General features: G+C 40.3%; 1 protein-coding gene and 15 non-coding genes across 20 annotated transcripts in view; 1 reads left to right on the top strand and 15 right to left on the bottom strand.

Annotated features, from left to right (window-relative positions):
* Positions 1–13,234, top strand: part of FER1L5 (fer-1 like family member 5) — a 676,118-nt gene that overhangs the window by 288,074 nt on the left and 374,810 nt on the right. The window lies entirely within an intron of this gene.
* On the bottom strand, positions 1,672–1,744 carry TRNAR-CCU (transfer RNA arginine (anticodon CCU)). The gene has a single exon. It is a non-coding gene; the product is annotated as a tRNA-Arg (tRNA).
* On the bottom strand, positions 2,158–2,250 carry TRNAI-UAU (transfer RNA isoleucine (anticodon UAU)). Its single transcript is given in 2 exon segments — positions 2,158–2,193; positions 2,213–2,250. It is a non-coding gene; the product is annotated as a tRNA-Ile (tRNA).
* TRNAR-CCU (transfer RNA arginine (anticodon CCU)) lies at positions 2,728–2,800 on the bottom strand. Its single transcript has one exon. It is a non-coding gene; the product is annotated as a tRNA-Arg (tRNA).
* Positions 3,214–3,306, bottom strand: TRNAI-UAU (transfer RNA isoleucine (anticodon UAU)). The gene is given in 2 exon segments: positions 3,214–3,249; positions 3,269–3,306. It is a non-coding gene; the product is annotated as a tRNA-Ile (tRNA).
* On the bottom strand, positions 3,784–3,856 carry TRNAR-CCU (transfer RNA arginine (anticodon CCU)). The gene has a single exon. It is a non-coding gene; the product is annotated as a tRNA-Arg (tRNA).
* TRNAR-CCU (transfer RNA arginine (anticodon CCU)) lies at positions 4,960–5,032 on the bottom strand. Its single transcript has one exon. It is a non-coding gene; the product is annotated as a tRNA-Arg (tRNA).
* TRNAI-UAU (transfer RNA isoleucine (anticodon UAU)) lies at positions 5,446–5,538 on the bottom strand. The gene is given in 2 exon segments: positions 5,446–5,481; positions 5,501–5,538. It is a non-coding gene; the product is annotated as a tRNA-Ile (tRNA).
* Positions 6,236–6,308, bottom strand: TRNAR-CCU (transfer RNA arginine (anticodon CCU)). The gene has a single exon. It is a non-coding gene; the product is annotated as a tRNA-Arg (tRNA).
* TRNAI-UAU (transfer RNA isoleucine (anticodon UAU)) lies at positions 6,722–6,812 on the bottom strand. The gene is given in 2 exon segments: positions 6,722–6,755; positions 6,775–6,812. It is a non-coding gene; the product is annotated as a tRNA-Ile (tRNA).
* TRNAR-CCU (transfer RNA arginine (anticodon CCU)) lies at positions 7,293–7,365 on the bottom strand. The gene has a single exon. It is a non-coding gene; the product is annotated as a tRNA-Arg (tRNA).
* On the bottom strand, positions 7,779–7,871 carry TRNAI-UAU (transfer RNA isoleucine (anticodon UAU)). Its single transcript is given in 2 exon segments — positions 7,779–7,814; positions 7,834–7,871. It is a non-coding gene; the product is annotated as a tRNA-Ile (tRNA).
* On the bottom strand, positions 9,046–9,138 carry TRNAI-UAU (transfer RNA isoleucine (anticodon UAU)). The gene is given in 2 exon segments: positions 9,046–9,081; positions 9,101–9,138. It is a non-coding gene; the product is annotated as a tRNA-Ile (tRNA).
* TRNAI-UAU (transfer RNA isoleucine (anticodon UAU)) lies at positions 10,313–10,405 on the bottom strand. The gene is given in 2 exon segments: positions 10,313–10,348; positions 10,368–10,405. It is a non-coding gene; the product is annotated as a tRNA-Ile (tRNA).
* Positions 11,580–11,672, bottom strand: TRNAI-UAU (transfer RNA isoleucine (anticodon UAU)). The gene is given in 2 exon segments: positions 11,580–11,615; positions 11,635–11,672. It is a non-coding gene; the product is annotated as a tRNA-Ile (tRNA).
* Positions 12,847–12,939, bottom strand: TRNAI-UAU (transfer RNA isoleucine (anticodon UAU)). The gene is given in 2 exon segments: positions 12,847–12,882; positions 12,902–12,939. It is a non-coding gene; the product is annotated as a tRNA-Ile (tRNA).

Genomic DNA, 13,234 nt, shown 5'->3' with positions numbered 1-13,234 from the left:
GTGTGTGTGCCTAGGCCTTCAAAAGCACTAGAAACATCTCCATCATCATCATCATCATTTATTTATATAGCGCCAACATATTCCGTAGCGCTTTACAATTGGGGACAAACCTAATAAACTAATAAACAAACAGGGTAAAACAGACAAAGAGGTGAGAAGGCCCTACTCGCAAGCTTACAATCTATGGGACAATGGGAGATTGACACATGAGGTTAAGTCTACAATTTGCATTTTGGCCCAGCCAGACTGCAAAGGTAAAAGTGACTCATAAGCTAAATGATCCCGTCACACAACAATGTTGGTCAGGGGGTAGTTGTCTTGTGTGAAATTGTGTAACAGGCTAAAAGGTAGCGAGGTTAAGAGGATGGCTGAGGAATATTATAAGCTTGTCTGAAGAGGTAGGTTTTCAGAGAACGCTTGAAAGTTTGTAGATCAGAGGAGAGTCTTACTGTGCGAGGGAGAGAATTCCATAGAGTGGGTGCAGCCCGAAAAAAGTCCTGTAACCGGGAATGCGAGGATGTAATGAGGGTGGGATTGCAGCGTTTGTATGAGAAGAGAGTGGTCAACGGTGTCAAATGCAGCCGAGAGATCCAGAAGAATTAGGAGAGAGTAATGGTGTTCAGTTTTAGAAGTGATCAGATCATTGACAACCTTGGTCAACGCAGTCTCTGTGGAGTGTTGAGAACGAAAGCCAGACTAAAGAGGATCCAACAGGTTGTTAGCGGAAAGAAAGCATGTGAGGCGAGTGTAGGCAAGTCTCTCTAGAAGCTTGGAGGGGCAAAGGAGCTGAGAGATGGGACGGTAATTTGAGAGAGAGTTTGGGTCTGAGTTTTGTTTTTTTAGAATAGGAGTAATCACTGCGTGCTTGTATAGTGATGGAAAGATGCCAGTAGAGAGTGAGAGATAACAGATTTGAGTTAGAGGTGAAATGAGCACAGAAGATAGGGATCTACCAATTTGTGAGGGAATAGGATCAAGAGGACAGGAGGTAGAGTACATGTTTGGTGACCAGTGTAAGTGTTAATAAATTATCTAAGCAAGGCTTGTTCATCAAAATTTAGTTACCTTTTATTTTCACAAATATATTGCACTCAACAATACAGGGAATACAGACACTTATGTACTGTGTAATACTGTATATTTAAATGTAAGGCAATATGATCTCACATGTGATCTGCGCGTGAAGTAAAACATTGTTTATTGGGTCTCTAGCATCTAAAATGTCAGTACGGTGCGTGTCCAAAGAAATAGTAAAAACAAAAATGCAACCCTTTTCTAACTCGATGGAAAGGTTTTGGAGGACCCAATGTTACCATGGTAAATGGCATGTTTTAGCTACTGCACCCACAGGAATGTCGTGGTGGATGAAGCCTTTTGGTAACACAGTTTGGCCAGTCGCAACAAGCTTAAAAACACAATCTCAAGTGGTGAAGATTAAGCAACAAACCAACTTGCACCCCAGAAATAGTAAAATCAAAAATGCAACCCTTTTCTAACTCGATGGAAAGGTTTTGGAGGACCCAATGTTACCATGGTAAATGGCATGTTTTAGCTACTGCACCTACAGGAATGTCGTGGTGGATGAAGCCTTTTGGTAACACAGTTTGGCCAGTCGCAACAAGCTTAAAAACACAATCTCAAGTGGTGAAGATTAAGCAACAAACCAACTTGCACCCCAGATGGGACTTGAACCCACAATCCCTGGCTTAGGAGGCCAGTGCCTTATCCATTAGGCCACTGGGGCTCAGTGAGACTTGCGTGTGTGCCTGATTTTTTCCGCAGTAATCAGTCATTTAAATGCTTGGAAAAAGGGAAGTTGTTTTGTGTTTTTTGCTTTCCAAATTCCTGCAGGAAATGTGCTGGTACTAATGAGAGCAAAAAATATGGGCCCTCATGCTGTATTGCAGTAAAACGGATTGCTGCAACTCTTTTACCAACGGTAAAAAGTCTTTTGCATTGGCACTTTGTTGACCGACTCATGGAGCGTTTACAATGCAGTTGAACCAATCCTGATTTGTCAACCAATGCTGATGTGTGATAAACACAGTCATTTCTATGTTGTTGTTGCTTTCTTGGTAATATGATATTAAATATTCAGGTTGCAAACGATAACCAATGAGTAATGACCTCAGAAAAGAAGAAACAAGCAAGCAAACATGCTCCAGGTGAGGCTTGAACTCACAACCTCGGCATAGCTTAACAGATACTGTCTTATAAGTACCGCGCGCTGACCGATTGCGCCACTGGAGCACTTGAGCACCTATGTTTGTATGTTTGGTGACCAGTTTAAGTGTTAATAAATTATCTAAGCAAGGCTTGTTCATCAAAATTTAGTTACCTTTTATTTTCACAAATATATTGCACCCAACAATACAGGGAATACAGACACTTATGTACTGTGTAATACTGTATATTTAAATGTAAGGCAATATGATCTCACATGTGATCTGCGCGTGAAGTAAAACATTGTTTATTGGGTCTCTAGCATCTAAAATGTCAGTACGGTGCGTGTCCAAAGAAATAGTAAAAACAAAAATGCAACCCTTTTCTAACTCGATGGAAAGGTTTTGGAGGACCCAATGTTACCATGGTAAATGGCATGTTTTAGCTACTGCACCCACAGGAATGTCGTGGTGGATGAAGCCTTTTGGTAACACAGTTTGGCCAGTCGCAACAAGCTTAAAAACACAATCTCAAGTGGTGAAGATTAAGCAACAAACCAACTTGCACCCCAGATGGGACTTGAACCCACAATCCCTGGCTTAGGAGGCCAGTGCCTTATCCATTAGGCCACTGGGGCTCAGTGAGACTTGCGTGTGTGCCTGATTTTTTCCGCAGTAATCAGTCATTTAAATGCTTGGAAAAAGGGAAGTTGTTTTGTGTTTTTTGCTTTCCAAATTCCTGCAGGAAATGTGCTGGTACTAATGAGAGCAAAAAATATGGGCCCTCATGCTGTATTGCAGTAAAACGGATTGCTGCAACTCTTTTACCAACGGTAAAAAGTCTTTTGCATTGGCACTTTGTTGACCGACTCATGGAGCGTTTACAATGCAGTTGAACCAATCCTGATTTGTCAACCAATGCTGATGTGTGATAAACACAGTCATTTCTATGTTGTTGTTGCTTTCTTGGTAATATGATATTAAATATTCAGGTTGCAAACGATAACCAATGAGTAATGACCTCAGAAAAGAAGAAACAAGCAAGCAAACATGCTCCAGGTGAGGCTTGAACTCACAACCTCGGCATAGCTTAACAGATACTGTCTTATAAGTACCGCGCGCTGACCGATTGCGCCACTGGAGCACTTGAGCACCTACGTTTGTATGTTTGGTGACCAGTTTAAGTGTTAATAAATTATCTAAGCAAGGCTTGTTCATCAAAATTTAGTTACCTTTTATTTTCACAAATATATTGCACCCAACAATACAGGGAATACAGACACTTATGTACTGTGTAATACTGTATATTTAAATGTAAGGCAATATGATCTCACATGTGATCTGCGCGTGAAGTAAAACATTGTTTATTGGGTCTCTAGCATCTAAAATGTCAGTACGGTGCGTGTCCAAAGAAATAGTAAAAACAAAAATGCAACCCTTTTCTAACTCGATGGAAAGGTTTTGGAGGACCCAATGTTACCATGGTAAATGGCATGTTTTAGCTACTGCACCCACAGGAATGTCGTGGTGGATGAAGCCTTTTGGTAACACAGTTTGGCCAGTCGCAACAAGCTTAAAAACACAATCTCAAGTGGTGAAGATTAAGCAACAAACCAACTTGCACCCCAGATGGAACTTGAACCCACAATCCCTGGCTTAGGAGGCCAGTGCCTTATCCATTAGGCCACTGGGGCTCAGTGAGACTTGCGTGTGTGCCTGATTTTTTCCGCAGTAATCAGTCATTTAAATGCTTGGAAAAAGGGAAGTTGTTTTGTGTTTTTTGCTTTCCAAATTCCTGCAGGAAATGTGCTGGTACTAATGAGAGCAAAAAATATGGGCCCTCATGCTGTATTGCAGTAAAACGGATTGCTGCAACTCTTTTACCAACGGTAAAAAGTCTTTTGCATTGGCACTTTGTTGACCGACTCATGGAGCGTTTACAATGCAGTTGAACCAATCCTGATTTGTCAACCAATGCTGATGTGTGATAAACACAGTCATTTCTATGTTGTTGTTGCTTTCTTGGTAATATGATATTAAATATTCAGGTTGCAAACGATAACCAATGAGTAATGACCTCACCACTGGAGCACTTTAAAGACACTTCTTTTCCCTACGTTTCTATGTTTGGTGACCAGTTTAACTGTTAATAAATTATCTAAGCAAGGCTTGTTCATCAAAATTTAGTTACCTTTTATTTTCACAAATATATTGCACCCAACAATACAGGGAATACAGACACTTATGTACTGTGTAATACTGTATATTTAAATGTAAGGCAATATGATCTCACATGTGATCTGCGCGTGAAGTAAAACATTGTTTATTGGGTCTCTAGCATCTAAAATGTCAGTACGGTGCGTGTCCAAAGAAATAGTAAAAACAAAAATGCAACCCTTTTCTAACTCGATGGAAAGGTTTTGGAGGACCCAATGTTACCATGGTAAATGGCATTTTTTAGCTACTGCACCCACAGGAATGTCGTGGTGGATGAAGCCTTTTGGTAACACAGTTTGGCCAGTCACAACAAGCTTAAAAACACAATCTCAAGTGGTGAAGAATAAGCAACAAGCCAACTTGCACCCCAGAAATAGTAAAAACAAAAATGCAACCCTTTTTTAACTCGATGGAAAGGTTTTGGAGGACCCAATGTTACCATGGTAAATGGCATGTTTTAGCTACTGCACCTACAGGAATGTCGTGGTGAATGAAGCCTTTTGGTAACAAAGTTTGGCCAGTCGCAACAAGCTTCAAAACACAATCTCAAGTGGTGAAGAATAAGCAACAAACCAACTTGCACCCCAGATGGGACTTGAACCCACAATCCCTGGCTTAGGAGGCCAGTGCCTTATCCATTAGGCCACTGGGGCTCAGTGAGACTTGCGTGTGTGCCTGATTTTTTCCGCAGTAATCAGTCATTTAAATGCTTGGAAAAAGGGAAGTTGTTTTGTGTTTTTTGCTTTCCAAATTCCTGCAGGAAATGTGCTGGTACTAATGAGAGCAAAAAATATGGGCCCTCATGCTGTATTGCAGTAAAACGGATTGCTGCAACTCTTTTACCAACGGTAAAAAGTCTTTTGCATTGGCACTTTGTTGACCGACTCATGGAGCGTTTACAATGCAGTTGAACCAATCCTGATTTGTCAACCAATGCTGATGTGTGATAAACACAGTCATTTCTATGTTGTTGTTGCTTTCTTGGTAATATGATATTAAATATTCAGGTTGCAAACGATAACCAATGAGTAATGACCTCAGAAAAGAAGAAATAAGCAAGCAAACATGCTCCAGGTGAGGCTTGAACTCACAACCTCGGCATAGCTTAACAGATACTGTCTTATAAGTACCGCGCGCTGACCGATTGCGCCACTGGAGCACTTTAAAGACACATCTTTTCCCTACGTTTCTATGTTTGGTGACCAGTTTAACTGTTAATAAATTATCTAAGCAAGGCTTGTTCATCAAAATTTAGTTACCTTTTATTTTCACAAATATATTGCACCCAACAATACAGACACTTATGTACTGTGTAATACTGTATATTTAAATGTAAGGCAATATGATCTCACATGTGATCTGCGCGTGAAGTAAAACATTGTTTATTGGGTCTCTAGCATCTAAAATGTCAGTACGGTGCGTGTCCAAAGAAATAGTAAAAACAAAAATGCAACCCTTTTCTAACTCGATGGAAAGGTTTTGGAGGACCCAATGTTACCATGGTAAATGGCATGTTTTAGCTACTGCACCCACAGGAATGTCGTGGTGGATGAAGCCTTTTGGTAACACAGTTTGGCCAGTCACAACAAGCTTAAAAACACAATCTCAAGTGGTGAAGAATAAGCAACAAGCCAACTTGCACCCCAGAAATAGTAAAAACAAAAATGCAACCCTTTTTTAACTCGATGGAAAGGTTTTGGAGGACCCAATGTTACCATGGTAAATGGCATGTTTTAGCTACTGCACCTACAGGAATGTCGTGGTGGATGAAGCCTTTTGGTAACAAAGTTTGGCCAGTCGCAACAAGCTTCAAAACACAATCTCAAGTGGTGAAGAATAAGCAACAAACCAACTTGCACCCCAGATGGGACTTGAACCCACAATCCCTGGCTTAGGAGGCCAGTGCCTTATCCATTAGGCCACTGGGGCTCAGTGAGACTTGCGTGTGTGCCTGATTTTTTCCGCAGTAATCAGTCATTTAAATGCTTGGAAAAAGGGAAGTTGTTTTGTGTTTTTTGCTTTCCAAATTCCTGCAGGAAATGTGCTGGTACTAATGAGAGCAAAAAATATGGGCCCTCATGCTGTATTGCAGTAAAACGGATTGCTGCAACTCTTTTACCAACGGTAAAAAGTCTTTTGCATTGGCACTTTGTTGACCGACTCATGGAGCGTTTACAATGCAGTTGAACCAATCCTGATTTGTCAACCAATGCTGATGTGTGATAAACACAGTCATTTCTATGTTGTTGTTGCTTTCTTGGTAATATGATATTAAATATTCAGGTTGCAAACGATAACCAATGAGTAATGACCTCAGAAAAGAAGAAATAAGCAAGCAAACATGCTCCAGGTGAGGCTTGAACTCAACCTCGGCATAGCTTAACAGATACTGTCTTATAAGTACCGCGCGCTGACCGATTGCGCCACTGGAGCACTTTAAAGACACATCTTTTCCCTACGTTTCTATGTTTGGTGACCAGTTTAACTGTTAATAAATTATCTAAGCAAGGCTTGTTCATCAAAATTTAGTTACCTTTTATTTTCACAAATATATTGCACCCAACAATACAGACACTTATGTACTGTGTAATACTGTATATTTAAATGTAAGGCAATATGATCTCACATGTGATCTGCGCGTGAAGTAAAACATTGTTTATTGGGTCTCTAGCATCTAAAATGTCAGTACGGTGCGTGTCCAAAGAAATAGTAAAAACAAAAATGCAACCCTTTTCTAACTCGATGGAAAGGTTTTGGAGGACCCCATGTTACCATGGTAAATGGCATGTTTTAGCTACTGCACCTACAGGAATGTCGTGGTGGATGAAGCCTTTTGGTAACAAAGTTTGGCCAGTCGCAACAAGCTTCAAAACACAATCTCAAGTGGTGAAGAATAAGCAACAAACCAACTTGCACCCCAGATGGGACTTGAACCCACAATCCCTGGCTTAGGAGGCCAGTGCCTTATCCATTAGGCCACTGGGGCTCAGTGAGACTTGCGTGTGTGCCTGATTTTTTCCGCAGTAATCAGTCATTTAAATGCTTGGAAAAAGGGAAGTTGTTTTGTGTTTTTTGCTTTCCAAATTCCTGCAGGAAATGTGCTGGTACTAATGAGAGCAAAAAATATGGGCCCTCATGCTGTATTGCAGTAAAACGGATTGCTGCAACTCTTTTACCAACGGTAAAAAGTCTTTTGCATTGGCACTTTGTTGACCGACTCATGGAGCGTTTACAATGCAGTTGAACCAATCCTGATTTGTCAACCAATGCTGATGTGTGATAAACACAGTCATTTCTATGTTGTTGTTGCTTTCTTGGTAATATGATATTAAATATTCAGGTTGCAAACGATAACCAATGAGTAATGACCTCAGAAAAGAAGAAATAAGCAAGCAAACATGCTCCAGGTGAGGCTTGAACTCACAACCTCGGCATAGCTTAACAGATACTGTCTTATAAGTACCGCGCGCTGACCGATTGCGCCACTGGAGCACTTTAAAGACACATCTTTTCCCTACGTTTCTATGTTTGGTGACCAGTTTAACTGTTAATAAATTATCTAAGCAAGGCTTGTTCATCAAAATTTAGTTACCTTTTATTTTCACAAATATATTGCACCCAACAATACAGGGAATACAGACACTTATGTACTGTGTAATACTGTATATTTAAATATAAGGCAATATGATCTCACATGTGATCTGCGCGTGAAGTAAAACATTGTTTATTGGGTCTCTAGCATCTAAAATGTCAGTACGGTGCGTGTCCAAAGAAATAGTAAAAACAAAAATGCAACCCTTTTCTAACTCGATGGAAAGGTTTTGGAGGACCCAATGTTACGATGGTAAATGGCATGTTTTAGCTACTTCACCCACAAGAATGTCGTGGTGGATGAAGCCTTTTGGTAACACAGTTTGGCCAGTCACAACAAGCTTAAAAACACAATCTCAAGTGGTGAAGAATAAGCAACAAGCCAACTTGCACCCCAGAAATAGTAAAAACAAAAATGCAACCCTTTTTTAACTCGATGGAAAGGTTTTGGAGGACCCAATGTTACCATGGTAAATGGCATGTTTTAGCTACTGCACCTACAGGAATGTCGTGGTGAATGAAGCCTTTTGGTAACAAAGTTTGGCCAGTCGCAACAAGCTTCAAAACACAATCTCAAGTGGTGAAGAATAAGCAACAAACCAACTTGAACCCACAATCCCTGGCTTAGGAGGCCAGTGCCTTATCCATTAGGCCACTGGGGCTCAGTGAGACTTGCGTGTGTGCCTGATTTTTTCCGCAGTGATCAGTCATTTAAATGCTTGGAAAAAGGGAAGTTGTTTTGTGTTTTTTGCTTTCCAAATTCCTGCAGGAAATGTGCTGGTACTAATGAGAGCAAAAAATATGGGCCCTCATGCTGTATTGCAGTAAAACGGATTGCTGCAACTCTTTTACCAACGGTAAAAAGTCTTTTGCATTGGCACTTTGTTGACCGACTCATGGAGCGTTTACAATGCAGTTGAACCAATCCTGATTTGTCAACCAATGCTGATGTGTGATAAACACAGTCATTTCTATGTTGTTGTTGCTTTCTTGGTAATATGATATTAAATATTCAGGTTGCAAACGATAACCAATGAGTAATGACCTCAGAAAAGAAGAAATAAGCAAGCAAACATGCTCCAGGTGAGGCTTGAACTCACAACCTCGGCATAGCTTAACAGATACTGTCTTATAAGTACCGCGCGCTGACCGATTGCGCCACTGGAGCACTTTAAAGACGCATCTTTTCCCTACGTTTCTATGTTTGGTGACCAGTTTAACTGTTAATAAATTATCTAAGCAAGGCTTGTTCATCAAAATTTAGTTACCTTTTATTTTCACAAATATATTGCACCCAACAATACAGGGAATACAGACACTTATGTACTGTGTAATACTGTATATTTAAATGTAAGGCAATATGATCTCACATGTGATCTGCGCGTGAAGTAAAACATTGTTTATTGGGTCTCTAGCATCTAAAATGTCAGTACGGTGCGTGTCCAAAGAAATAGTAAAAACAAAAATGCAACCCTTTTCTAACTCGATGGAAAGGTTTTGGAGGACCCAATGTTACCATGGTAAATGGCATGTTTTAGCTACTGCACCCACAAGAATGTCGTGGTGGATGAAGCCTTTTGGTAACACAGTTTGGCCAGTCACAACAAGCTTAAAAACACAATCTCAAGTGGTGAAGAATAAGCAACAAGCCAACTTGCACCCCAGAAATAGTAAAAACAAAAATGCAACCCTTTTTTAACTCGATGGAAAGGTTTTGGAGGACCCAATGTTACCATGGTAAATGGCATGTTTTAGCTACTGCACCTACAGGAATGTCGTGGTGAATGAAGCCTTTTGGTAACAAAGTTTGGCCAGTCGCAACAAGCTTCAAAACACAATCTCAAGTGGTGAAGAATAAGCAACAAACCAACTTGAACCCACAATCCCTGGCTTAGGAGGCCAGTGCCTTATCCATTAGGCCACTGGGGCTCAGTGAGACTTGCGTGTGTGCCTGATTTTTTCCGCAGTAATCAGTCATTTAAATGCTTGGAAAAAGGGAAGTTGTTTTGTGTTTTTTGCTTTCCAAATTCCTGCAGGAAATGTGCTGGTACTAATGAGAGCAAAAAATATGGGCCCTCATGCTGTATTGCAGTAAAACGGATTGCTGCAACTCTTTTACCAACGGTAAAAAGTCTTTTGCATTGGCACTTTGTTGACCGACTCATGGAGCGTTTACAATGCAGTTGAACCAATCCTGATTTGTCAACCAATGCTGATGTGTGATAAACACAGTCATTTCTATGTTGTTGTTGCTTTCTTGGTAATATGATATTAAATATTCAGGTTGCAAACGATAACCAATGAGTAATGACCTCAGAAAAGAAGAAATAAGCAAGCAAACATGCTCCAGGTGAGGCTTGAACTCACAACCTCGGCATAGCTTAACAGATACTGTCTTATAAGTACCGCGCGCTGACCGATTGCGCCACTGGAGCACTTTAAAGACACATCTTTTCCCTACGTTTCTATGTTTGGTGACCAGTTTAACTGTTAATAAATTATCTAAGCAAGGCTTGTTCATCAAAATTTAGTTACCTTTTATTTTCACAAATATATTGCACCCAACAATACAGGGAATACAGACACTTATGTACTGTGTAATACTGTATATTTAAATATAAGGCAATATGATCTCACATGTGATCTGCGCGTGAAGTAAAACATTGTTTATTGGGTCTCTAGCATCTAAAATGTCAGTACGGTGCGTGTCCAAAGAAATAGTAAAAACAAAAATGCAACCCTTTTCTAACTCGATGGAAAGGTTTTGGAGGACCCAATGTTACCATGGTAAATGGCATGTTTTAGCTACTGCACCCACAAGAATGTCGTGGTGGATGAAGCCTTTTGGTAACACAGTTTGGCCAGTCACAACAAGCTTAAAAACACAATCTCAAGTGGTGAAGAATAAGCAACAAGCCAACTTGCACCCCAGAAATAGTAAAAACAAAAATGCAACCCTTTTTTAACTCGATGGAAAGGTTTTGGAGGACCCAATGTTACCATGGTAAATGGCATGTTTTAGCTACTGCACCTACAGGAATGTCGTGGTGAATGAAGCCTTTTGGTAACAAAGTTTGGCCAGTCGCAACAAGCTTCAAAACACAATCTCAAGTGGTGAAGAATAAGCAACAAACCAACTTGAACCCACAATCCCTGGCTTAGGAGGCCAGTGCCTTATCCATTAGGCCACTGGGGCTCAGTGAGACTTGCGTGTGTGCCTGATTTTTTCCACAGTAATCAGTCATTTAAATGCTTGGAAAAAGGGAAGTTGTTTTGTGTTTTTTGCTTTCCAAATTCCTGCAGGAAATGTGCTGGTACTAATGAGAGCAAAAAATATGGGCCCTCATGCTGTATTGCAGTAAAACGGATTGCTGCAACTCTTTTACCAACGGTAAAAAGTCTTTTGCATTGGCACTTTGTTGACCGACTCATGGAGCGTTTACAATGCAGTTGAACCAATCCTGATTTGTCAACCAATGCTGATGTGTGATAAACACAGTCATTTCTATGTTGTTGTTGCTTTCTTGGTAATATGATATTAAATATTCAGGTTGCAAACGATAACCAATGAGTAATGACCTCAGAAAAGAAGAAATAAGCAAGCAAACATGCTTCAGGTGAGGCTTGAACTCACAACCTCGGCATAGCTTAACAGATACTGTCTTATAAGTACCGCGCGCTGACCGATTGCGCCACTGGAGCACTTTAAAGACGCATCTTTTCCCTACGTTTCTATGTTTGGTGACCAGTTTAACTGTTAATAAATTATCTAAGCAAGGCTTGTTCATCAAAATTTAGTTACCTTTTATTTTCACAAATATATTGCACCCAACAATACAGGGAATACAGACACTTATGTACTGTGTAATACTGTATATTTAAATGTAAGGCAATATGATCTCACATGTGATCTGCGCGTGAAGTAAAACATTGTTTATTGGGTCTCTAGCATCTAAAATGTCAGTACGGTGCGTGTCCAAAGAAATAGTAAAAACAAAAATGCAACCCTTTTCTAACTCGATGGAAAGGTTTTGGAGGACCCAATGTTACCATGGTAAATGGCATGTTTTAGCTACTGCACCCACAAGAATGTCGTGGTGGATGAAGCCTTTTGGTAACACAGTTTGGCCAGTCACAACAAGCTTAAAAACACAATCTCAAGTGGTGAAGAATAAGCAACAAGCCAACTTGCACCCCAGAAATAGTAAAAACAAAAATGCAACCCTTTTTTAACTCGATGGAAAGGTTTTGGAGGACCCAATGTTACCATGGTAAATGGCATGTTTTAGCTACTGCACCTACAGGAATGTCGTGGTGAATGAAGCCTTTTGGTAACAAAGTTTGGCCAGTCGCAACAAGCTTCAAAACACAATCTCAAGTGGTGAAGAATAAGCAACAAACCAACTTGAACCCACAATCCCTGGCTTAGGAGGCCAGTGCCTTATCCATTAGGCCACTGGGGCTCAGTGAGACTTGCGTGTGTGCCTGATTTTTTCCGCAGTAATCAGTCATTTAAATGCTTGGAAAAAGGGAAGTTGTTTTGTGTTTTTTGCTTTCCAAATTCCTGCAGGAAATGTGCTGGTACTAATGAGAGCAAAAAATATGGGCCCTCATGCTGTATTGCAGTAAAACGGATTGCTGCAACTCTTTTACCAACGGTAAAAAGTCTTTTGCATTGGCACTTTGTTGACCGACTCATGGAGCGTTTACAATGCAGTTGAACCAATCCTGATTTGTCAACCAATGCTGATGTGTGATAAACACAGTCATTTCTATGTTGTTGTTGCTTTCTTGGTAATATGATATTAAATATTCAGGTTGCAAACGATAACCAATGAGTAATGACCTCAGAAAAGAAGAAATAAGCAAGCAAACATGCTCCAGGTGAGGCTTGAACTCACAACCTCGGCATAGCTTAACAGATACTGTCTTATAAGTACCGCGCGCTGACCGATTGCGCCACTGGAGCACTTTAAAGACACATCTTTTCCCTACGTTTCTATGTTTGGTGACCAGTTTAACTGTTAATAAATTATCTAAGCAAGGCTTGTTCATCAAAATTTAGTTACCTTTTATTTTCACAAATATATTGCACCCAACAATACAGGGAATACAGACACTTATGTACTGTGTAATACTGTATATTTAAATGTAAGGCAATATGATCTCACATGTGATCTGCGCGTGAAGTAAAACATTGTTTATTGGGTCTCTAGCATCTAAAATGTCAGTACGGTGCGTGTCCAAAGAAATAGTAAAAACAA

Source organism: Mixophyes fleayi, chromosome 4, assembly GCF_038048845.1.
Source record: "Mixophyes fleayi isolate aMixFle1 chromosome 4, aMixFle1.hap1, whole genome shotgun sequence".
In the NCBI taxonomy this organism is placed as follows: Eukaryota; Metazoa; Chordata; class Amphibia; order Anura; family Limnodynastidae; genus Mixophyes; species Mixophyes fleayi.
This window is presented reverse-complemented; position numbering and strand designations above follow the sequence as displayed.